This window comes from Lontra canadensis, unplaced genomic scaffold (genome assembly GCF_010015895.1).
Source record: "Lontra canadensis isolate GAN:19392208 unplaced genomic scaffold, GSC_riverotter_1.0 scaffold81, whole genome shotgun sequence".
In the NCBI taxonomy this organism is placed as follows: Eukaryota; Metazoa; Chordata; class Mammalia; order Carnivora; family Mustelidae; genus Lontra; species Lontra canadensis.
This window is the reverse complement of record NW_022631075.1, coordinates 2,931,269-2,955,801: the sequence shown is the minus strand read 5'-3', so window position 1 is coordinate 2,955,801 and position 24,533 is coordinate 2,931,269. Positions and strand designations below refer to the sequence as shown.

The 24,533-nt window shown below is 41.9% G+C and overlaps 1 protein-coding gene across 6 annotated transcripts in view; it reads right to left on the bottom strand.

Moving 5' to 3' along the window:
* The window catches only part of GRIA3 (glutamate ionotropic receptor AMPA type subunit 3), a 284,929-nt gene that overhangs the window by 189,211 nt on the left and 71,185 nt on the right, over positions 1-24,533 (bottom strand). The window lies entirely within an intron of this gene.

The following is a 24,533-nucleotide window of genomic DNA, read 5'->3' as shown; positions in this document are numbered from 1 at the left end:
TCCCTAGAAACACACAGGGGTGTTTAAAGTCCTGGTCCTACTCCAGACCATTAGCTCACTGTCCTCATTATCCTACCTGATTGTCACACGTATCTGGAGAGTAGGTATTATTGGCTCTGTTTACAGAGAGGCAAACAGATGCTCAATGATGTTAAGTGGCAGTGCCGAATATTATACAGCTAATTAAGTAGCAGAGCTCTGATTTGAGCACAGATCCTTGACTCCATTTTGAATGTAAGATCTTTCTCTTTTTTGTAAATATTGGAACACTTCTTGTCACTGAGGAACACCCAGTCCACTGGGTGGCAGAGATCTTCAGATCTCTCTGGTTATTTTCTCAGACTTCCTCAAAGAGGTGAGTTTAAATCACGTCTCAAACTGCACTGGCTTTTTCTATTCTTCAGAGGAAATCTATTGGCTCTATAGGATGAGGTCTCATTTCCATGGTGTGGTAGAGCAGGCCCTTCATCCTTAAGCTCCTGCTCCTTTCTCTAGCTTCATTTTTTCCTTCCTCATTTTCTGCCTTTGTGCTAAAAAGGTTGTAGGAACTGGACTGCAGAACACTTTAAACTCCAGGTGGAGGAGTTCAAAATTTAGTCTCTAGAGAAGGGCTGTCCAGTAGAAATTTCCATTGTTAGGGAAATGGTCTCTATTTGTGCTGTGCAGTATGGAAGTCACTAACTGCATGTGGCTTTTGAGCACTTGAAATGTGGCTGGTGGGATTGAGGAATGGCATTTTAAATTTTATTTAATTGTAATTCATGTAAGTTACATTTAAATAGCCATATGTGTCTAGTAGCTTCCATACTGGACAGAACATATAGAGAGGCAGTAGGGAAGAACACCATAATGATAAGTAAGACTAGGAGCACAGACACCAAGAGTAGACTGCTTAGATTCAAATTCCACATGTCACTTACTAGCTGTGTCACCCTAAGAATATCACTGAAGCTCTCTGAACCTCAGGATCCTTGCTTGCAAAATGGGAACTATCATAGTGCCTACACGAGGGAGCACTACACTATGAAATGAGTTAAAGTTCATGTACCATTTCAGCATAGGGCCTGGTCCACAGTAGGCACAACTTAGCAGAATTTTAGAATCTTCATCTGCTCATGGCTGAGTCAGGGAGAAAGAGGAAGGGGTTCCATGTTGCTCAGCTGTTTTATAGGACTCAGCTGAGTCTCTGTCAATTAAAGAATGCAATATATGGAAAATCATCACCTCACTATGGGAATTTATGGAGAGGATGGAAAAAGTTTTCCTAAGGCAGAGGAATAGGCAGTAGGGAGAGGGAACTGAGTGACCATTTTCCAAGTGAACTTCAAAAGCAGGGAATCAGAGGTTCTGGAAGTAAAAAAAAAAAAAAGCTCTAGAACATGAATGTAGAGGAGAAATCATTGCATAGACCAATATTATAAAGTTTCTCGCTATGTTTTCTTCTAGGAGTTTCACAGTTTGGGATCTTACATTTAAATCTTCAAGCCATTTTGAGTTGATTTTTATGTATGGTGCAAAGTAAGGGTCCCACTTCAGTCTTCTGCATGTGGATATCTAGTTTTTTCAACATCATTTGTTGAAGAAACTATCCTTTCTCCATTGTGTGTTCTTGACACCCTTGTCAAAGATCAATTGACTTATCCAGGGGTTTATTTCTGGGCTCTCCATTCTGTTCCACTGGTCTATATGTCTGTTTTTATGCCAGTACCATACTGGTTTTACTTACTATAGCTTTGTAATACATTTTGAAATCAGGAAGTGTAATGACTCCAGCTTTGTTCTTCTTTCTTAAGATTGTTTTCACTATTTTGAGTCTTTTGTTGTTCCATATGATTTTTGGGAGATTTTTCTATTTCTGAAAAAAATATGGATTGATATGGATTGCACTGAGTCTGTAAATCCTAAGCAATGATTTCTTGGATATGACACCAGAAGCACTAAGGGGGTCTATATCGAACTAAAAAAACTTCTCCCCAGCAAAGGAAACAATCAATAGAGTGAAGACAATCTGTAGGAGGAGAGAAAATATTTGTAAACCATATATCTGATAAGAGGTTAATATCCAATATGTACAAGAAACTCCTTCAACTCAATAATAAAGCAACCAAATAACCTGATTTTAAAAATGGGGAATAATAAAACAACCAAATAACCTGATTTAAAAAAATGTGCCCCTGGATGGCTCAGTCGGATGAGTGCACAACTCTTAATTTCAGCTTAGGTCATGATCTCAGGGTCATGGGATTGAGTCCTCTGTCAGTCTCTGCACTCAGTGTGGAGTCTGCTTGAAGATTCTCTCTCTCCCTCTGCCTCTGTACATCCCCCCTAGCCCCTACCCCAACTCAAGCTAAATAAATAAATACATAAATAAATAAAATCTTTTTAGAAATGGGCAAGGACTTGAATAGATATTTCTCCAAAGAAGATATACAAATGCTCAACAAGCATTTAAAAAGATCCTCAATATCACTAATCCTCAGGAAAATGCAAATCCATACCACAGTGAGATAACAGCTCATACCTTTAGGATGGCTATTATTAAAAAAAACAAAGAAAACAATAACAAACTGAAAAGATAAATACTCATGAGGATGTGGAGCAATTAGCACCCTTGTACACTGTTGGTGGGAATTTAAAAATGGTGATGTTATGGAGAACAGTTTGGAGGTTCAAAAAATTAAAAATAGAACTACCATATGATTTGGCAATCCCACTCATGGGTACATATCCAAACAAAGTAAATGCAGGATCTCAGAGATATCTGCATGCCTGTGTTCAGTATTATTCACAACAGCCAAGATATGGAAACAACCTAAATGTCCATTGACAGATGAATGGGTAAACAAAATGTGTTATGTTCTTACAATGGAATATTATTCAACCTTTAAAGACAAGGAAATTCTTCCATATGTGACAACATGGATTAACTTGTAGGACATTACACTAAGTGAAATTAGCCAGTCTCAAAAGGATGAATACTGCATGATCCCACTTACTTAAAGAAATGGAGTCAAACTCAGAAGCAGAGTAGAATGGTGGTTGCCAGGGGCTGGAGAGAAGGGGAAATGGGGAGTTGCTGTTTAAGGATATGAAGTTATACAAGACAAGTAAGTTCTAGAGTTCTGCTGTCTAACACTATGCCTGTAGTTAACAATACCATATTGTGCACTTCAAATTTTTTTAAGAGGGTAGATCTCATATGAAGTGTCCTTGCCTCAATAAAAACAAGATTAAACTAAAATAAATGGATCAGGAAAAAAAAAAGAATGTGGAGGAAAAAAACTGAACCAGTTTAGAATCTCTAGAAAAGCATCTTTGGATAGTGGATGCAGCACTGGATTGGGAGTGAGGAGACTGCTGCTGACCTGCTCTGTGACCTTAAGTAAGTCACTTCCCCCTCTGGGCCTTTGTCTCTCGTTTCTAAAATGAAGGTTTATACTAGCTTTCTTTGTTTCGCACACTCAATGTGTGCGTTTGAGGGAAATGAATGCTTTAAGGCTTGCTATCATGCTTGCTATCATTATTATCATCACTATTCTGTCATTATTATTACTACTCAAAAGCTTAATTTCCAGAGTGTGCCTTCTTTTGCCTCTAGTGTTGTCTGGGAAATGAACCTCTCTACTGTTCGTGCCCTAATCTGGTCATTTCTTCAGTTTGAACTTCTTAGTAAGTGCCTTCGTCACTGAACTTGACCAACTAGCAAGATCCCCGTGCTGCCCCTCCCTTGGGTCCAGTTCAACTTCCATAGTCCACAAAGCTGTCTGACACTAGCAGAATTTTTAACTCTGCAGTTGTGCAAATTGCTAATTAGGCTTGTAAACATTCTCTACTTCACTACCCTAATATTTTTTGGCCATGGAACTCTTCCCACTGTTACTCCTGAGGTCCGCGCCTGATGTTTAATTACATTTGGGCAGCCCTGCGGGTTGTGCCGCAGCCTGGCCACGCCCCTCCCGCCGGCCTTGCTGTTTGATTGCAATATGCCTTCTGAGCCCCAGATCACCCTCAGAAAACGCAAAGCTTGGCATTTGCCAAAACTTGATCCTTTTTCAAAGAGCAGAATAACACAGCAGATGGCTGTGGCAGGGAGGAGTTGGGGATGAGAGGCGAATAGTACTGACTATACTTCCTAAGAAGGCCTACTGACATTACTTTTATGTCATGTACAAGTGACTAAGACCAGTGTCATGGGGCTGGCTGGGACATGTTTCTTTTCCCATGGCTGCCTTTGCTCGTCCTCCCTCACCAGCTCTCAGCCCTCCAGCACAATGTCATGTGCTATAGGATCAATCACAATTAAGTGTCACAAGCCAGCAAATGCCCAGTTGGCACTGTTTTGATGATAATTCTCAGCAGGCCAGGTCTTATAGTTTAAGCTGGGGTTGGCAGATTTAACAAAAACAAAAACAAAAACAAAACAGGAAGCCCAGGAGATTTGAATGTAGAATAAACAATGAATAATTATAAGTGTGAGTACATCCAATGCAATATTCGGGACATACTTATACTAAAAAAATTGTTATCTGAAAATCAAATTTAGCTGGACATCCTGTTTTTTATCTGGCAACTGTAAATTAAGCAGAACATAGATGGTCACTTTGGTAGTGTGAGTTAGAGAACTGTGCAGTTCATTTGCACAATGATATTGACCTTGCTCTCTTGGCTCATTGCTTGAAGTCTTTGCCAAACACAGTGTCCTTCACTTAAGGCATTAGAAGCTTCTGGCGAAACGTGTGTATGACCCGGGAGGTATTATGCATTGAGCCATTAAGTACAAGTACTTACTCCTTGCCCAGATTTGCTCTACAGGTGAATTCACAGATCAGCTCATGACATCTAGATAAAATGAGATACAAAACAGGCAAATAGAATTAGGGAATGAGGAAGATGGGTGGGATAGGACTAGCTAGACCTAGAGCCAGGTGGTGCCCAAGAACCCAGAATTAAGTTCACATGTAGAAAGTCGCTAATACGGTAAGGCTGAAGAGGTGTTGAGTATAGTCCCAGGCATCCCCAAATACTTCCCCTCTGACAGCCACAATGCCCAAGAGGTCACCATGAGTCCTCCCTTTGGGTTGCCATTACTTTCACTCTGGCCATCCTTCCTAGACGAGAGGCAGCTCTATGTAATGAAAAGAGTCCAGAGCTAAGAGTCAGACCTGAGTTCAAGTCGTAACTCTGCAACTCACTAGCCCTGTGACTTAAGTTGGGCAAGCAGGCCGTCCTTTTATTTCTTCATCTCTAAGACGGAGAAAAGCATTCTTGCTTTGGGAGTCTCATAGGATTGTTTGGAGGAGCAAAGAAAACACTGTATGTATACATGCATTGGAAACGAGTGCTGACAAAATGCTTCAGTATTAAAATGCATGTCCTCCTGGGAAAGGTAGCACAGTCCTCGTTACTTGGTGCATCACAGAACTGTCATCCCTTAGCTGGAGGCATGGACCCTAGGAAGGCCGGGGATATCAGTGGTGGTAGCTGCTGTGGGGCTAGAGTGGGGAGGAGGAAGTGCCTAGGCAAAGAAAGTTGGGACTAACCTGCCCCCCTACCCCCAAACAAAATGCCAGTTCTAGCATTTTGCCAAGAACTGATCCTATGGCAAGAGCTCAGAGGAAGAAGGCAGGCCTGGAGGGAGGAGATACAGAAGACTCCCTTGAAATAATGCGGGTAGCATTCACCAGTTCTCAAGGAAGAGCTCCAAGTTTAGGGGGGCAGGTGGCCAGCGGAGGTTTTGAATCTACCAGAGGAAATTATCCTCCCTCTGTGTGCCCAGGATAAAATCTCAGAGCCAGGGAATGTTTGTAAATGGACTCTCTCATTTAAATAAATCCCACTTAAATATTTATCAGATCATGAATATGCATGTTTCTCTCTCAGCGCTGGAAAGAGAACGGGCATGTAATTTTTAGATGGCACATAAATAATGTAAGGGGTGGAAAAAGAGATCTTTGTTCTGTGTTGACTGTGTATTTACAGCATCTCAAGAGGTCTTGAAATAATGAACTGATTTTTCCCTTTCCTGGTCTAAATGTGCACATGGAACTTCACCTTTCCTGTCTTTAGGGTGATTTGCACTCATTTGTATCCTCAGGGAAAAAATTTATGGAAGCAGGAAAATGAGGATAGCAACCCACACTCAATCCCCCTCCTAACTGGCTATCCTCACGTCAGATTTGGTTGGGAGAGGGCTATGGGCAGAGCTGGTACTGCAGGACCCAATTCAGACACCCAGAAGGTAAAGGCCTAGAAGGCACTTCTTAAAAAGCAAATGTCACTGAGGTGTGCAACCATTATCCTCCCCAGCCACAAGAACCTGGGACTTGACTCCAGACATCTAGCAGAATTCTAGGGAGAGGAGAGCAAGGATGATTGTGGTAAGGGGTGAGGGATAGATTAGAACCAGAGCAGGGCCCTAAGCTCCCCACGGGAGGAAGGGAGCAAGAGACTGACTACCCCTACTTTACTCCTCTATTTGGTTGAGAATCATCTGTGACTGGAGCCTAGGGCTTGAGCAGGTAAGAGACGATGTATCCCTACCCTGAGATCTCTCTGCTGAATTCTGTGTCCCTAGCTGTCCTTCCACAGCTGTGCAGTCAGGGCTTTGGGATTAGGTGTGATTTGCCTGCTTTCTGTACTTCTCTATCAGTATGAGAAATTGAGAGAGGACTGGCTTATCTTTTTGCCCTAAAGCATCTTTAAAAATAACATCCTTTCCTTGTTAATAAGAGAGCTGGAAGTTCCTGTCAATGTGGAGTAGTAGAAAGAACACTTGACTGGGAGTTAGGAAACAGGACATCTAGAACTAGCTTCAGCACTCATGAGGAGTATGGCGTTAAGCAAATCACTTCACCTCTGCTGTGCCTCTACTTTCTTATCTGTAAAATGAGGATCATGAGTATCTCCCTGTAGAAGTGCAGTGAGATGAAAGGAGATGGTGCATTTAAAAGGCTTAGTGCAGAGCCTGGCACTTAGCAAATGCTCAGTCAAAGGAGGATACTAATTCAAAGAACTAATTACTCATTAGCCCCAAACCTCCCCCCTAAAGCCTGAGTCTATTATTGTCAGTAAGGAAATAATCTTTTGAATTAAAATCGTGCAGTAGGCAGGTGGAATGGAAAGGTCATGGAGCTGGGTGTTAGGAAACCTGGAGCTGAGTCCTGTTTTCATTACTTATTAGCTGTGTGACCTTTGACAAGTCACTTCCTTTTTTAGGGAATATGGATTTTTTGTGTCTGAAAACCAGCAATGATATACCCGCAGTGCCCTCCTCACAGGGTGTGAATGATGACAAAAGATGGGGGAAATGCTTGGAAGTGTAAAATGGCAGGTTTTCTTTTGAACAATGTTAATGAAAATAGCTGCTCTTCCATTTTGGTGGGTTCCAGTTATGCAATAATTTCAATCTCTCAGTGACATATTAGGTGAGCTCATACAAGCAAATAGTTTATGGAGATATTTCTCTAATTTCAAGTTGGAACATTCAAAGAGCACAAAAGATAGGGGCCAGGAGAGAAATCAGATTCACAGAGCTCTAAATAGCTTATCGGTAGCTATGAGGAATTATGAGGTCAGTGAGAAGGTTGCCTTCTTTCTATGCCTTGTTAAACTGAAGGGGAAGCAGTACCTATCGATCGAATGATAAGACATCTAGGATTTTCTGGGGCAGGCCAAATTTCACGTATCTCTTTTCCTTGAAGTTAGTAACTAAATGCGGTTTCATGTCGATGTATTTGCAAAATTTTGATTATTACCATAAGTAATAATAGCTACCATTTATTGGGTACATTTCTGTTTATTGGACACTGCTAACCATTTCCACCTTATCTCATTTAGTTTTTGTTAACAGTCCAATTAGGCAGATTCTTTAATGATTGCCACTTTACAGATGCTTAGAGAGGTTTTTGCCCAGGTTCATCAGCTGATCAATGTCAGAACTGGGACTGAAATCCTTAGGTCTGCCTTGGAAAAACCAGAAGGAAAAGAAAACATATTGTTAGACCACGTGTCCTATTTCTATGTTCAGAAGATATGGCCACTGTACCATAGACTCTTGAACGTCCGCTTGGTGGGGACAACCCCTAAAGATAAAGTGATGAGGAAGCTGGGGTTTGGAGGATGCTGACTAGATTTGTTAGTGAGGGTAGTTGTTCTATCTTACCTGTTCATCTCTAAGGCCACAGAAAGAAGCCTTTGCACAATTTCTCCCCCAATGACCAGAGAGTCCCCCTTGCTCTCTGTTGTTCTTCACTTTCTTTTCATGCCCCTCCTCATGGGTGATGCACAGAAATGACTGGGTCCATCCAGTCCCATGGCCACGGCTGCAGGGAATGCTCCTGCAGGTGCAGGGAGAGACTGGAAGGGAACCTGCAAAAAGAACCTGTCCATTCCTCCCTTTCCCAGCAGTGGCCGACTTTAAGCCAAACAAATGTAAGACCATAAACCGAGCTTTGCTTCATGATTCTAGGATTCCATATGCATACTATGAATCCAAGAGAGCCTAACATGTGTAAGAAAAGACATATGCTCTACTTTCTGTCAGCTTATTAAAAAATGAAAATATGGATATATTTTTGGTGCAGCCTCTGGCTTCAAGGTTTTCCAAAGAGGTTGTGTGTTCAGCTTAAGTTGCCTTTAGGCATTTTGATTTGCTTATGAATGAAGAGAATGCCATCTTCTGTTTTATTATTCTCCAGAACATGTGTCCAGTAAAACCACTAAAATGTGCTGGTCCAGCTCTTCTAATCCTTCCCTTCTCTTCAGCAATGGGCCTAACCTTAGCAATATGTGGAAGAGATGGGGGCTGGCTATGAAGTTAGGACTGTAGGAAGACATTCTCCATCCCTGGTATTGGATGGAAGATCCCTCTCCTCCATCAACTGTATCATAATTCCCGAGGCAAAGCTTCCTTCCTGGGGCCTGAAGATTTCTGCACTTGCCGAAAACATAAGATGTCTGTGTGAGGTTGTGCATTAGTCCTTCCTGCCCCTGTGTGAAGTAAATAAGCTTCCTCACTCCTTTTCTAGGGACAGGCTCTGATTCTGATGGAGGAGAACCACAATTAGCACCGTGGAGAGGTGAGCAGGGTTGCTGAAAGATACAAAAGAGACCACATAGGGCAGCCTAGGATCTTCATTCTGTGTCTCAGTCCTCACCTCTTCCCTGTGACCCTACTAAGAGCCTAATAATGATGGCTGACACTGACGAATGCTAACTACGTGCCAGGAACTGGTCTAGGCGTCTTTCTTGGATGTGATCTGTGCAACAGTCTTGTGAATTAACTATAAGGATTCTCTCAATCTAAGGGAAAGGAAGAGGGCATACAACCCAGAGCCTAGAGCCTGTGGCCATTCCTGCTAGCCATGGTATGGCCCCGGAGAGTGTGTCATGGAACCACTGGTCTGATGAGCATTTGTGGACTCTTCCCATTTAATGCAGTGGCTTGTTGACCTGCTAATGGATGCAAATAAGGGATAGAACTGGCTGGATCCTCCAGGTAGGTGAGTATACCTAGAATGTGGAAAGGTGCATGCTCTTTCAGTTTTGTTGGGTAAAGCCTTGCAGACAGCTCTGTAACTCTGTGGGCACAGACAATGAGCCTATCTTGCATCTTAACCACTTATCTACAGAGTTTTTTGAGTTGCAGGCAGTTGCGCAGTCATGCTCAGCATTTGATTTTAGCTTACGTCATTATGCCATTCCTCTTTACTCATGTGAGATAGGGTGCAAAGTATATTACTGCCATTATTAGATAAAAGCATTGAGACAGAGTAGAAAAGGCTTAATATGATAAATCTGTGGCTAGCCTTTAGATTTTTGGAATCCCACATTTTAAGTAGAATTACAGATTAGGAGACTTACCAACTCGACAAAATATGGGGCCAATCCATTTTTCAGAACCTGAAACCTCAGACTTAGGAAATTTAAAGACCTTTCCAGTTTGACATCTAAATTTTTTTGTGTGCTACTATCCAGCACTGTGCTAGATAAAAATGGCAGGATAAAAAAAATCACTTAGATAAGCCTTAGTGCTTACTCTTGAAAGTTACCATCTTATTGGCAAGCCGTAATACACTTATATTGTTGAAAAGAGAAAAAATGAAAGACAATGGTTAGTTTTGGCAAATAATACTGTGCAGCTTCCTGCTATCCTGTGTCAAATGGAATCCAGTTATTTCCTCTCGAGGATTTTTAGGAAGAATACACCTCTACCAAGAGCTTCCCAAGAAAGGAAGAGACCTGACTATTCTTTAGAGGCTTTTTCTCAGCCTCTTAGAGGTTTACAATGCTTCTGTGTAATAATTCTGTAGTTTGCTTGTTGAAACCTGGAAATTTTATAGCTGATGCAATTCTTTCCAATTTCTTAAGCAATATAAAGTCCCACTTCAAATCTCTTTAGCAAAAATTACCAGGCGTACGATGTTTAGTGTCAGTGGTCTTTGTTCCTGATTTATGTCTGCCAGTCATTATGGTTTCAGGAAAAAGGCTGGTCACTTTAAGATCAGCAAAGTTTGTTTTGGGGGCCTTGACATCACCTCTTTTTGCCTCAGATTCACGGCCCTCCCTCTCTTTTCTTCTGTGCCCCCCTTATCCACTTCTATTTCTCCACATGACTATTTTATATTCTATTCCCACCACTTCCTCAAAAGTGTGCTTCCTGTTTTTGGGGGAATTTATAATTGAAAGAACATCTTTAAAGTTCCCTTCCCCCAGGGTACCTCCCTTTATTTCCATGTTCAGCCAAGCCTAAGTAGTATGGAAACAAGAAGGAAAATCTGTTATAAAAAGGCACAATTCTGGACACCTCGGTGGCTCAGTGGGTTAAAGCCTCTGCCTTCAGCTCAGGTCATGATCCCAGGGTCCTGGGATCAAGCCCCACATCGGGCTCTCTGCTCAGCGGGGAGCCTGCTTCCTCCTCTCTCTCTGCCTGTTTCTCTGCCTACTTGTGATCTCCATCTGTCAAATAAATAAATAAAATCTTTTTTAAAAAAGGCACTATTCCATGCCCACAGAAATGCCTTTTGGCTTATCTGTGCCTGGCTTACTTCATCTTGTATGGATAACTGAGAACTGACTACATTGGCTCTCAGGTCACCTCTCATCCTTGTCACATTGTCTACACAGACATTTTGAAATTATTTGCTTTATTTACTTTTTCATTGGGAACTGTGGGAATTAATATCATATTCCTCCTGTCTTTAGAGAATTCATGTGGATCTCTGAACAACATTGTTGGTATAAAATAGTACAGTATCTCTACCCTAGCTCTTGAGTTTCCTCAAATGTTAATGATTCTGTATTAGCTGAGATTCAGGGACCATCTACTGCCCTAGAGGGTTGTCCTTCAGCCAGAGACCTGTAACTTAAGTTCCTAGCACTAGAATATTTATTCTGCTTCCAAGTTGATTTTACCAGGTAGGTGACATCTTTTTTTTTAAAAAATTGTTTTTAAAGGAAGATGATATCTTTGGTGAAGAGATTGGGTCACAGAAGGACTCAAAGTGAGTATGAGCCCAATGTATAAGAGGTAGGTGGGTAACATCTAATGTATGATCTGAGAAGATACAATCCACCCAAATCCTTCTTCACCAGCTCCTTAAGGTCCTTCAAATCTCCCATTTTGTTTTTAGTGAAGGTTCTGTTATTCACTCATTCATTTGTTCAATTTACAAATAATAATAATCATCCAGGTACTATATTATACTCAGCACTTAACATAGTGCTGGCAGAGATGAGTAAGACAACAATCTTCAGTAAGTTCACGGTCTTTTGAGGAAGATAAAGGTATAAACAGATAATAATACTATAGTATGATCAGATCTATACTAGAGGCATATACAAAATACTATGAGGACATAGGACAGGCAACCTGGGACACGTAGGCTTGGGGAAGTGAATATTTAGCAGAGTTTTGAAGTACATATTATTTAGCAGATAAAGTGTGTGTGTGTGTGTAAAGGTGGGGGAGTGGGGTGAAGGGGTTGAGTGCCAGAAAGTTGGAACAGTATTTTGAAATCATATGCAAAAACATGGAGGCTAAATATGAAAAGCTTAGCACCTATGGTCTATTGAAAGTAGCATAGTTCCAGGTGGCTGGAGTGTAGAGTGGTAGTGGATAAGAAATGGGAGGAAATGAGGCTAGGAAAACAGGTTGGAGTCGGACCATGTTGGGCCTTCTGAGCCCTGGTAAGAAGCTAGGATGCAATGCTAGGAGTTACGGGACACCAATGAAAGCCTTTGGGCAGGTGAGTGACAGGAAGGGAAGACTGCAGCCTGGTGGTAGTGGAGGGGGTAAGATGAGGGAGATCCATTAGGAGGATGGTGCAGGAGGTGATGGCAGACTGCACTTAAGTCAGTGGTGGTGGGAATGCCGAAGAAGGTCTTGGTGATAAGCGTGAGGAACACTGAAGAGGGAAGATTCGAGGATGAAGTTTTTGCTTCGAGAAGATGGGCAGTGCCATTCGTGGGGCCTGGGAACACAGGTGGAGGAGAGAATTTTCTAGGAAGATGATAAATTCGGAGAATTCAACATGTTGAGTTTGAGGTACCAGTGGGGCATCAAAGTAAAAGTTTTAGGAGGAGATGAGACATGCAGATCTAGACTTGGGGAGATCCTCTGGAAAGTCCATGTGAAACTGTAACTGTCTTGCTGAGTGAAGCATTCTGAATCTTTACAAAATTTAGATATAAGCAAGAAACAAAGCTGCGTTATTATCCTAAATCCATATCATTTTTGGCAGGAATGCACTCATTTCACAGAAGCTTGAGGGCTGTGTGGAACTATGGTTTAAGAAATTGAAAGGTGCTGGCAGTAGAGGCCTTAAGTAAGGGGAGGAGGGACTGCTGAAAATTCCAATAAACCTTGTTAGAAGAAAACCTATGAGATCTATCATGAAGGGTTTTAAGAGCTACTGGACATCCTAATCTATCAACCTGGCCTTGTTTCCTTTTCTCTTCTGCCCAGCAGAATCCGGGAAAGGTTAAGGGCTGGGCACTAAAGGGTGAGCAAGAAGGAATTGTGAGCATGCTGAAGATGTCTGGCTAATTTCTAAAGCTGATGTGGGCGAATATTTAGGTCCCTATAACCCTCCCTAAGATTGGTCATTTGAAAAGAAGTTCTGGTTTCATTATGGGGGAAAGAAGAGGAAGAAACGGAAGTACCATGATAGCCCACAGAATTTTAGAACCTAGAAGAGTTGCTGTAGATTCTACTTATTTAAACGTCTTTGCTCCCCTTTGAAGCTGTGAGCTGCTTAAGGCTAGGCACTCTATTCCATTCGCTTCTATAACCCTAGTAATGTCCTTGACACACAACTGCTACACTCAGCAATTTTTAGTTGAAGAATGATGGAATCCACTCTCTCATTTTGCAGATGTGGGATCTGAGGACCAGAAAGGCTCTGCGACTTGCCCAGGATCACACTGCTGCTTAGTGGCAGAGTTAGGCATGGGACCAATTCTGATTTGATGGTGGTTTTCTTCAACATCTTTAGCTGGGCCAATCACCTTGCACAATAGCATGTCGTTCTTGCTGAGATTGGAGGCTCTGATTTTATGAGAATAGACAGAATCGTCCTGAAGAACGTTTCCCTATTTCTCAGCATTCCTCTCCACTTCCTAGATGCATAGTGGACTCTTGATAATCTTGAGATTTTCTCTAAACACCGCCCCCATACAGCAGTCTGTGTGATTATTTGCTTATGAGAAGGCAAGTATGGCCCCTGAAGTCTGCTGGGCAGTTTGTGGTGACCTCAGTTTTGAGAAATCTCCAAACATCTCTTTCTTTTAATAACTATCGGTCTGTCATCCATGAATTCACCTAAGCTTTTATTGGGGGGAGGGAGAAGCTATTTTTATTTTCAGTCTAATCCACCACTTGGTGTAATGAGTTCCATATGTTTCCTCCATTTTCTACCTGCTGTGAGAAGTAGGGCTTCCTTTACTTGTCCTAAACTCACCTCTATGGGCTATATGCTGATAAGACAGACAGACAGACAGACACACACACACACACACACACACACAGCCTCTCCCTCTCTCTCTGTCTCTTGCACACACTCTCACACACATGATTTAGGTGGGAAAATGACCCCACTATTAATTGTTATCTTTGTTTATAAGCATATTAAAAATTCAAATGAAAGGGAGCTGAAATAATGTGATTGAGAGCAAACACAGTGGCAGCTCATTACCCCAAGGAGAAGGACATAAATCCTTGACAAAATGGAGGCCCACTAACACAGGAATTGGTGGAAATAAATTCAAAGGCTACTATAGAGTCAGTGTCTGGCCAAGCACTGCCTGCCTGCAGTGGAGTTGAAGCGCCCTCTAAAAGTTCCATGTGGCCCAGGAACATAACCTGTCAGCCTCCTCGCCTGACATGATCTTAATTAGCCTCTTTTCTACTGCTGAGAAAGCCCGCTGAGGCAGTTAGCACCAGAGAATTAATCAGATCGTTTGTGGAGTCGACAAAGCAGGATAGCAGCTGACACTGGAAACTTATTGACAGAAAGGATCCAGAAAGATGGGGAGGGATGTAGTCTGTGTTAGGGCCCCCACTTTCCTCCTAAATGAAGGTGCTCCATAGAGATTGGGAAGGGGGAAGGCTGGGGGGGCACTGTGGCGAGAGGGGAGGTCAGGGTCGAACAAGCTTATATCCTGTCTTCCTTGCTTCTGTTCACTTTTCTGCTAAAGCATCCTGTGTAGCGGTACTGATGCCAAACAGTGTGTTTGACTGCAAGAGAGAGGGAGAGAGCACTGTTGATTTTGTTGCAAATTGCACTTTTGCTACAGGATTAGTTGGGAGGGGAAATGGAATTATGCCAGTATTTTCCTCCCTCCTTTTGTTTACTGCCTATTTTCAAACAGCTCTGTAATTGCTTCCCATTTAGTAAAAAGGACATTGTTTCTTTTTTTGGTTTTTCTTTTAATTGTGTTTCTTGCTCTGAGCTCTGACATTTGGGAGCATTGATGGGAATGCCATGTTGTTTTGGTTCTAGATACCAGCTTGGCCTTAGCAATCAAGGCAAGGTCATTGCTAGTTGGGTGGTGGGCTTAGAAAAATGTCTAACTTCTTCTGTTGAGACTTCCCTGATGTGTCCATCTTGCCTATTGTGAATTCTTTCTTATTTGGATTCCCACAGTACTTCAAATCTGTACTACACAATCTAGCTCTGGCCTTATGCTGTTTTACCCTTATCTCTATTTCAGGTGCATTAATCTTATCCTGTCTCGCTGACCATAATAGAAGCTCTTCAAAGCAGAAGGTTCTACCTCCTATTGAACCTGCTAGTCCTTAACACCAATCTAGGCACAGTAAGAGAGACTCAGTAAATGCTAGATTGGTTCATTGACAACCCCTTGAGGAGTTTCTGCAACCATCTGTCCTTTGACCCTGCTGCTACCTTGACACTCTTGATATTTCGTTCCAGATAATTCTTCTGGGGGTGGGTACTGTCCTGTGTGCTGTAGGATGTTTGGCAGCATTCCTGGCCTCTCCCCACTACTGAAAATGTCTCTAGATAGGGCCAAATGTCCCTGCGGGAGGCCAAATCACCTTCTCTCCCCACTGAGGATCACTGTTCTATAATGATAACAAAATAAAAAGAGGTAAAATTTATTGAGCACATTACTATGTCCAGCTTGGTGCTAAAGAAAGTACATGCATTCTTTTGTTTAACCTCCACAGCACTCCTGCCCAGGTTTTGTTTTCTAAAGGGGCTCCAGGGGACAAATCTTAAAACCGCAGTTGTAGGTCTACACCACACAGTCTCTCTCTTTCCCCAAGGAACATTTAGAAGAGCCTTCTCAAGGACCTCTCAGGCTCCACTCTGAATTTACAGAATACATCAGCTAACCCTCAATAGTGTCAGGACCACCCACTCATCAAAAACAAGATATTCAGTTTAGTGAGGGTTAATTCCTCAAGGAGCTGGATGAAAAGCAATGGAAGGTCAGAACAAAAGCAACCCTGCCAGCTGTCACCTCCTTTCTTCAGAGATGTGAATCCCATTCCAAACAGCTAATGCATGGTAGGGGGGCTGGAGATTTATTTCTTTTGTTCTTATGATGGCATTTAAGCTCAGGAAGCAGAATTTCGAGCTAGCCCACCGAAGTGTCATTCCTGCCCTAAATCCTGACCTGCTGCCTTGCAAACAATGCAATTGGTCACAAGAGGGACAGGGCAAAAGAAGGTAGATAAACTGGTACAAATTTGTCCTTCTGTGTCTGTGTGTTGCGGGGTAGGGGGGGAGGGTGATGACTTGGAGTACATCTCCCAATGGTCACACCATCTCTGAATATGAAGGATAACCTAAAAGAAAAGATTTGACAGTTTAGCTTACTGTGTCTCTGGGAGGAATGGATCTCTGGCTGTGAAGTCAATTCAACCTCAAATTCACTGCTACCAAGGAGTTAATGATACATTAAAATTAGTCATGTTGTCTGATGGAGAAATATTCTACTTATGGAAAATACCTTTATAGGAAAACTGCCTTTCTGAGGCTGAGCTGGAAATATTACAGTAAACAGGATCTAATCACAGCGAAGCCTTTTTTCAGCTTTGCGTGACAGCTGTAAAATATGACAGTATTTATTAATAGTTGCTGCAGTCTAATCTGTAGCACTGGAGAGCTATAGCAAAATATGTTAAGCCACTGAGAGAACAATTTCCACAGTAACTAATATTCAGCTTTTGAAAGGGTAGTTTAATGTCTTGTGATTTTTTTTTTTTCCCCTACTGATGGTTCAACCCTAGGAACAAGCTACTAAGCTAATAACCTTTGCGGAGAGGAAGTGTTTAAATGATAATTTATTTCAAGAGCTGACAACAAATTGCTCTGCACTTTCTCTTTTTATGCCCCAAAGCAGTCAAGGATGTGCAAATCGAAGCATTAAAAAATATGACAGCTTCGGTATTTTCATTTTCAATGAAATTCTCATTACAGACATATGTGTGGTCTTTTATTCACAATCCAGTCCAAATAGTCATTCACTGTTATTATTGCGCAGGCTCTCAAGATGCTCTCACAGTTGAGGACTCATCACAATAGATTAGGCAGGCCGCAGAAGCTACCAAATGTCTCAAGTACTGTCAACCCCGATTATTGCCACTCAAACAGGGGAATTTAGTGTCTGTCTCTCACAGCATAACATACTCTCTGGGCCTTCCTAATTTATTCAGATGTAAAAAGTAGCTTGAATTTCAATAAAAACTCTCTTGGCTTTGCTTTTCCCAGAAGGCAAATGGACATGACTAGAATTGGAGCCATCTGTTACCTTCGCACATCTTTTACTCAGTTCTTAAAGTGGAGGAGAAAAAAAAAATCCACGATAGTCTGTTCTTTATCCTTTTTTCTTTTTCTTTTTCTTTTCTCTTTTCTTTTCTTTTCTTACATCAAGTTACCTGAAACTATTTTCTTCACGTTCCTGCCGAGTAGCCGTGGTAGAACCTACCATCTGTCTCTCCTTGTTTTCTTCTTCTCCAGGCAAAAATGGCACCATAGTAATGGGGACCTGCAGGTTCAGATCTTTCTCTGCTCTGGGAACTGCTTCTGACCCAGAGAGGAGTCTCTGAGTTCACTTTGCCTCAGAACCATGTCCCCACCATAGCACTCTAAGGGTTTGAGACACAGACAACCTGCCCACCCCCTTCCCACCTGGCTGCATTTGCTATTTTTACTACTCATATGCCCCTTAACCTGGATTTTTAAAAAATGATTTTATTTATTTATTTATTTATTTATTTATTTGGGAGAGAGAGAGAGAGAGCACAAGCAGGGGGAGCAGCAGAAGGAGAGGGAGAAGCAGATTCTCTGCTGAACAGGGAGCTCGAGGTGGGGCTCAACCCCAGGACCCTGGGATCTTGACCTGATCCAAAGGCAGACCCTTAACAACTGAGCCACCCAGGCACCACTTAACCTGGGTTTTTGATCTGCTGCCTATCTGGAATCTTGGAACTCCAGGACCATGACTTCTGGTGTTCATTTGTGGACACCAGGCTTTATGAAGGAAATTGACCCCTGGACTATATCCATAGGAGGACACCTAGGATAGGGAGTGTAGAGGTAATTGGTACTTTGAAGAATGGCTGAAGGAAGGACTAAGGGAAGAGGTAGTAGAAGTTTTCAAATGTTAGAAGTGTGGGAGGCAGTGTTATTGCAGCAAACAGCATGCATAGACTGTGAATGCGGCAGACATGGGTTGAAATTCTGGTTTTGCTACTTTGGCACACTGAGCTGTGTGATCCTAGGAGCCATAATTCAGCCATTTTGTGCCTTGGTTTCCTCATTTGTAAAGATACGGGGTTGCCACGTGGATTCAGTGTGGTAATCCAAAAACTCATGGCCTAGTGCATAGGAAGTGCTTGTAAAAAATGGCAGCTCCTCTTATCCAACAGCTTTATCTTATGATAAAATGAGGCCAATAATAGGGATTTATTGATTTGTGCCACTGATTGGTACTGGGATGTGTATGTGTGTGCATGCATGCCTCTGTGTATGTGTGTGTGTGTGTGTGTATGTGTGTGTGTGTAAAAAGGGAAAGGAAAGCAGGAAGAAGGGAGGGAGGGAGAGCAAAAGACAGAAACAGAGACAGAAACATAGAGGGGAGACAGATTCTGCACTTTACTTGGGAATGTAGAATTGGATGGGAGGGATGAAGCCAGGTTGCGTAAGTAGGTGGTAAACAACAACATACAAGAAGGTGTCTGGCATTGAACCCAGTCAATCTGAAAACACTCCTGTGAGGAAGAGCCCCCTTCTCCTTGTCTGGGGGGAATCTCTACCTCTTAAGCCATCATGCTCTTCAAGCATTTTCCCATCTTCCTTGCTATGTGGCGACACTTTTAATCTTTCACAAGGTGTCTGCTCTAATGAATGCACATGTCGTTATTGGATGAGGGAACAGTTGGGTTAAAAATTAATTTTTTCCAGGCCCTTGAGATAAATCACTGTTACAGCAACAGGATTGTGAACTCTTTGAGGCAGCAGCTAATTCTGTCTTTCTTAAATACTACCAGTGGCCCAGCACAAGCTAGTACTAGAAAAGGCCCAATAATTGCTTGGTGACTGATGGACTACCTGTTGCCACCACCCATGTTTCGGCCCCAACTTTGTAGAGCAAATAGAAAGGTCTGTTAGAAGGCTGTTGACTTCCAGAGAGTGACTTGGGAACTGAGTAGGGAGTTTCAGGTTGAGAATGGGAAACAGCAGGAGTTTATTGAACACTGGCAAGAAGGTAGGGACTAGTTGCCTCAAAGGGCACTTAGAACTATTATCTCATTATCTAAGCTGAGAGCTGCAGCCTGGACCAGAACCTTTCATCTCTGTGGGCTGTGCCCATTGAAGGCAAGGAGAGTTGTCAGTGGCACGAGAGAGTCTGGCTGCAGTTCTCAAGTATGTTGCTGTTCCAGGGGAAATGTTAGCACCACAGAAAACTAGGTCACTTATACCCAAAAAACAGGTCTAACAGAAAACTGGAAGAGGTGGCCACGTTTCAGACCAACAACACCTCCCTGGCATAGCTTTAGGACTTTCTGTGTGGGAAGGTGTGTGGGCAAGAGGCCTCCCCAACTGGACTTGTGGTGCCTGGGATGCCAGCAGCAGAAAGCCATGCTTTGGATTAGGGTTCAATGCCACAGAATGCCCTTACCTGACTAGAAATTTCTTCCCTGGATGCACTAACACATCACATCATTACCAGCCATATAGAAATTAGCATGAGTACATTGGTCAGCTGAAGTGTTGTCACTTGCTAGAGAAAGTCTATTGGTCAGCTGAAGTGTTGTCACTTGCAGAGAGAGTCTATTAATCAGTGGAAACAAAATGTGGGACAGGAAAGTTTCTGTGGAGGTGTAGAGGCAGGTTGGGACAGAGAGATCAAGGCTTTGTTCCTACCAGGGAGGGCAGGTGTAGACAAATGACAGAGTGGAGAACCCTGGGTAAATAAAAATGGGATGTCGGTAAAGAGAGGGTACAGAGGGGCAGATATCTCACTTAGTCAACCTCATAATTTTTTCAAGAAATGAATTTCTCTGTATACAGCACCAAGAGCAGAATTTTCAACTTTGTATTAATGAAGCTACATGGTATTTTGGTAACAAAGCAAAGTGAAGATTGCAAACACAAAACCAGACCTTTCTTGGCAGAAAGAAACCCGTGTGTAGCCAAGAAAGCCTTGAAATCCATTTGCTGTTTATAACTTCAGAGGCAATGTTATCTTGATTGTGCCACAAATCTTTTAAATGACCTCAACTGTACAACCCATTTCTCAGCTTCTCATTTACCACTGCCCTCATACAGTAGAGTCACATCATTTGTATATTTAGCTTACTTGAATAATGACATATTCCCTTCTGTCTCTCTATTTTCCATTTCTCTCTTATGTAATTAAAATATTCTAAAATTTGATTTCACGGTTGTAATTTCTCCCAAAATGTTTATTATGAAAGCAATAGATTATTGTAGAAAATGAGGAAATACACAATAGATGCTTTATTGAATATTTTAAAAAACTGTACCTCACGGTTTGATTTACAAACTGGATTCACTTTCTCCCCTTCCCATCTTCTTTCTTCCTTCCCTCCCCTCCTTCCCAGTTCCTCCCTCCCTCCCTCCCCCCCATTTCCTTCCTTCCTTCCTTCCTTCCCTCCTTCCTTTCTTCTCTGCTTTGTGTGTGTCTCTCTCTCTTTCAGTCCAACAACAAAAACGGACATGGGCTTACTCTTGAATAACCAGTAATGGCATTGGAAAAACACTAAATATGTCCCCAGGCCCATGCTATATACCACTGTAGACACAAAGTATAAATCTAGGTGCTAACCAATTATTTGTTATCACACTGGAGAGAGGGGCTTGGGAAGGTATATAGCAGACCCAGTGAAATAACAATGGAGAACACTTATGTTAAGTACCAAGTGAGTGACATGGACAAAAGGGTCCTGTGGGTGTTCAGAGGTAGGCAGGATCTTTGCTCCTCAAAACTTGTTCTCTTCCTGCTCAGTCATTACTATGACTGTTTACTATGACATAGTAAACATAACTATGTTTACTCATAGTAAACAGTTATCATTTTGCCCAGTCCCTCAAGCCATAAGTCTACCAGTCATCCATGAAGCTTTCTTCTCCCTCATATCCCACAGTCAACCTGTCCCAAGTTCTGTTGATTCTGTGTCCAAAATGTATTTCAATTCCATCCACTTTTCTCCATCTCCAGCCTATTCTAAGCTCCCATAATTTCTCACCTAGATAACCATGGTGGCCTTTTCATTGGCTTCCTTCCTTTTGTTCTTGCACCACATTCCATTCTCTACAGAAAGTTAGATCATGTGACTCTCCTGTTCAGAATCCTCCACTGAAGTTAGACCTCCCACTGAAGTTAGAATAAAATTCATACTCCTTACCATGGCTCCTTTTCATTCTCTATGGCTATCCTCTGCCTCCTGTCTACCTCTACAGTCTCAATCTCAGGTCACTCTCAACCTCCTCACTCCCCTTTACCCACACTTGTCTTCTTTCATTTCCTCAAACATACCACACTTCTCTGCTATAGGGCCTTTGCACTTGCTATTTCCACTGCTTGAAACTCTTTCCCTCTAATCTTCACATGGTTGTCCCTTCTAATCCATCATTTCTCAGCTTAAATGCCCCTTCTCAATGAGGCTATCACTGAGAATCTTTTTAAAATTAGGTCCTATCCATTAAGATAGGTGCAGAACCCATGTCTATGATCTAACACTGACTGACTGACTAAATGAATGAGTGAGTGACAATGAACTGGAGTGGCCAGGGATGGCTACCTTGGAGAGGTAGAGTTTAAGGTAGGTTTTGAAAAATAGGACCGACAGGATTTTCTAATCAAGATGGAGAGAATTCTGGGTAGTAGTAGAAGTGAAGTTGCTGAGACCAAGCATAGTTCTGGCACATTTGGGCAACAGTGGAAAATGGGAGCTGCATGGGACCCTTGGGTGACTCAGTTGGTTAAGTGTCTGCTCTGGTCATGATCCCAGGATCCTGGGATCAAGTCCTGCATTGGGATCCTTGCTCTGTGAGGAGCCTGCTTCTCCTTCTTCCTGCTGCTCCCCCTGCTTGTGTTCGCTCATGTGCTCTCTCTCTAACAAATAAATAAATAAAATCTTTAAAAAAAGAAAGAAAATGGGAGCTGGCTGCAGTGGAATGTTCTCATTAGGTAACATAAGGACAACAGGTTTGTTGGTTGGCTGAGGCATAATTATGTTGAGTCTTGAAGAATACACTACATTTTTTCCCCAAGTGTGGGCCATGTAAGCCATTGGAAATACTAGAACAGGGTCCTGGTTCAGTGTTTTAAGAAGGTTTTCAGAGGAGGAAGTTAGTGTAAAAGTTTATAGAAAATAGTTCTTAAGCAGACCAGATCAGTCCTACCAGCTAAATCACTATAAAGAAAAAATTATAAATATGCATGAGTAGGAAAGGATTCTTTTGGCTCTTAGACCACAGAACTGTCCAAACTATTTAGTGAGATGATTTGAGAAAAGAGACAGGGACAAGAAATAGACCTAGATGGACTTTTGCTTCCTTTCCTCCAACTGACAGCTAATGGGCGAAGAAAGGCCATGGGAGATGAGGAGAAAACACATGAGCTGTATCTTCTGCTTTTGAATAGATGGGGGGTTACAGTGTTAACAAAACTGGTATTTAGTTTGCAACAGTTTTCAGGAGAGAAGCTGCCTGATTTACAAACTTCCATTCTGAAATTTAGATTGTTACACACTGGAATATACCATATACAATACACAGAAATAGGCTAATTCATCCTAAGTGTTTGAAAGAAAATGAAATGCACTAGAATTTAGCAAACTGTGGATTAGAATGTTGAAACTGTTTTTGTATCCTTGTCAGGCAAGTCTCTGTGTGAACACACAGCACTGCTTCCTGATTCTGCCCTTGGTTCATCTCTTTTCCCCTTCTCCAAACCATACCTCCCTCTTCTCTTGCAATCTACAACTTCATCTAGCTTAGATCATCTAGCTTAGATCATCTAGCCAACCTTCTCAGAAAACTCTACTTTGCTGGGGTGCTACCTTTTAACAATTCTTAGAGCAATTAGAGTCTATAGTGTGGCATTCAACTTGATAGTGTTCCATGTTGTTCATGAATGGTTTCATCAATGTTCTTTTCTGTCCACCCCCATTGGAACTGTATTATATAAGCATTTGAAACATACCATTGGGGGTTGGTAACAACTTTTAAAATTGTTTGACTTATGAACTAATAATATATGAGTTAGGGTTAGCAGCAAGACACAAAGTAATCTGTGTCTGGTATAATATCTCAAAAAATCACAGAACATTACATTAAGACGAGAAGCACCTTAGGAGAGGAGACAAGGCCAAGAAAACTTCAGTGCATTAGTCAAGGTCAGAGAGCTCATTAAATGGCAGATTTTGAACTAGAACTCAGGTCTCTTGCTTTGGGTTCATGATAGCTATAATATTTTAGAAGTAAGTTGGGGAACCTGGGTGACTCAGTCGATTCATCGGTGGCCTTCAGCTCAGGTCATGATCCCAGGTTCCTGGGATTGAGCCCTGCATCAGGTCCCCTGCTCAATGGAGAACCTGCTTCCCCCACTCCCTCTCCCTCTGCCTGCTGCTCTACCTACTTGTGTTCTCTAACTCTCTGTCAAATAAATAAAACTTAAAAAAAAAAGTAAGTACCATAGGCAAATATAGGGAGTTCTTTGGGTTTCCAAAAAAACAAAATGGTCTTTCAAGTTAAGTTACCTAGAAAAGACCTCTTCTCCATGTACCACTCAGGCAGACAGGCCTTCCATTTGTTCCCTCCTTCTCTGAGTCAGAAAGAATCATTCCCAAGCTACAGGCAGAGTTACAGGCAAACAAATGATAAAGTAACATTATTTTTTGGAATCTTATGGTGATAGGATCCTTTTGTTTTACTGAGGAACCCCTCAAAGAAAACTGGGCTTTTGAGGAGTCTATTTGGCTGAATTATAATGCATTATACAATTAACAAATACACCTAACTGTATACTATTTAGAATCAGACCCTTAATATCTGAGATTGTTTCAATAGAATGTGTTATTATTATTATTCTTACTATTAGAAAAAACATCTATTCCCAAAGCCCAGTTTAGTTACTCTCTGCTCATGATTTCCATCAGATAATTGTTGAGGCCCTGTAAGCTGAAGACTTAATGTGATCTAGCAGAACAAGCCCTAGAAGCAGGAGATATTGACACCAGTCCCAGCTCAGTGGTTAAATGGCCGAGTGAAAAAGCACATTTCTTCTTGGGCTTTAGTTTTTGAATCTTTGAAATGGGTACAATTACATTCTCTGATAGGATTAATTTTCTGAAACTTTCCAGCTTAGGCCTATCTCTATTTTGGATGAAGCTGCTTTTACTTTGTGCATTGTAGACCACTTAAATTATTTTGAGGGGAGAGGGTGCTTTTTCAACAACAGTGACTCAGCCAGGAGAGTCCCAACCCTCTTTCCATGGCTGGGGATGAGAAGACGTATTTAGTTCGAAAAATTAG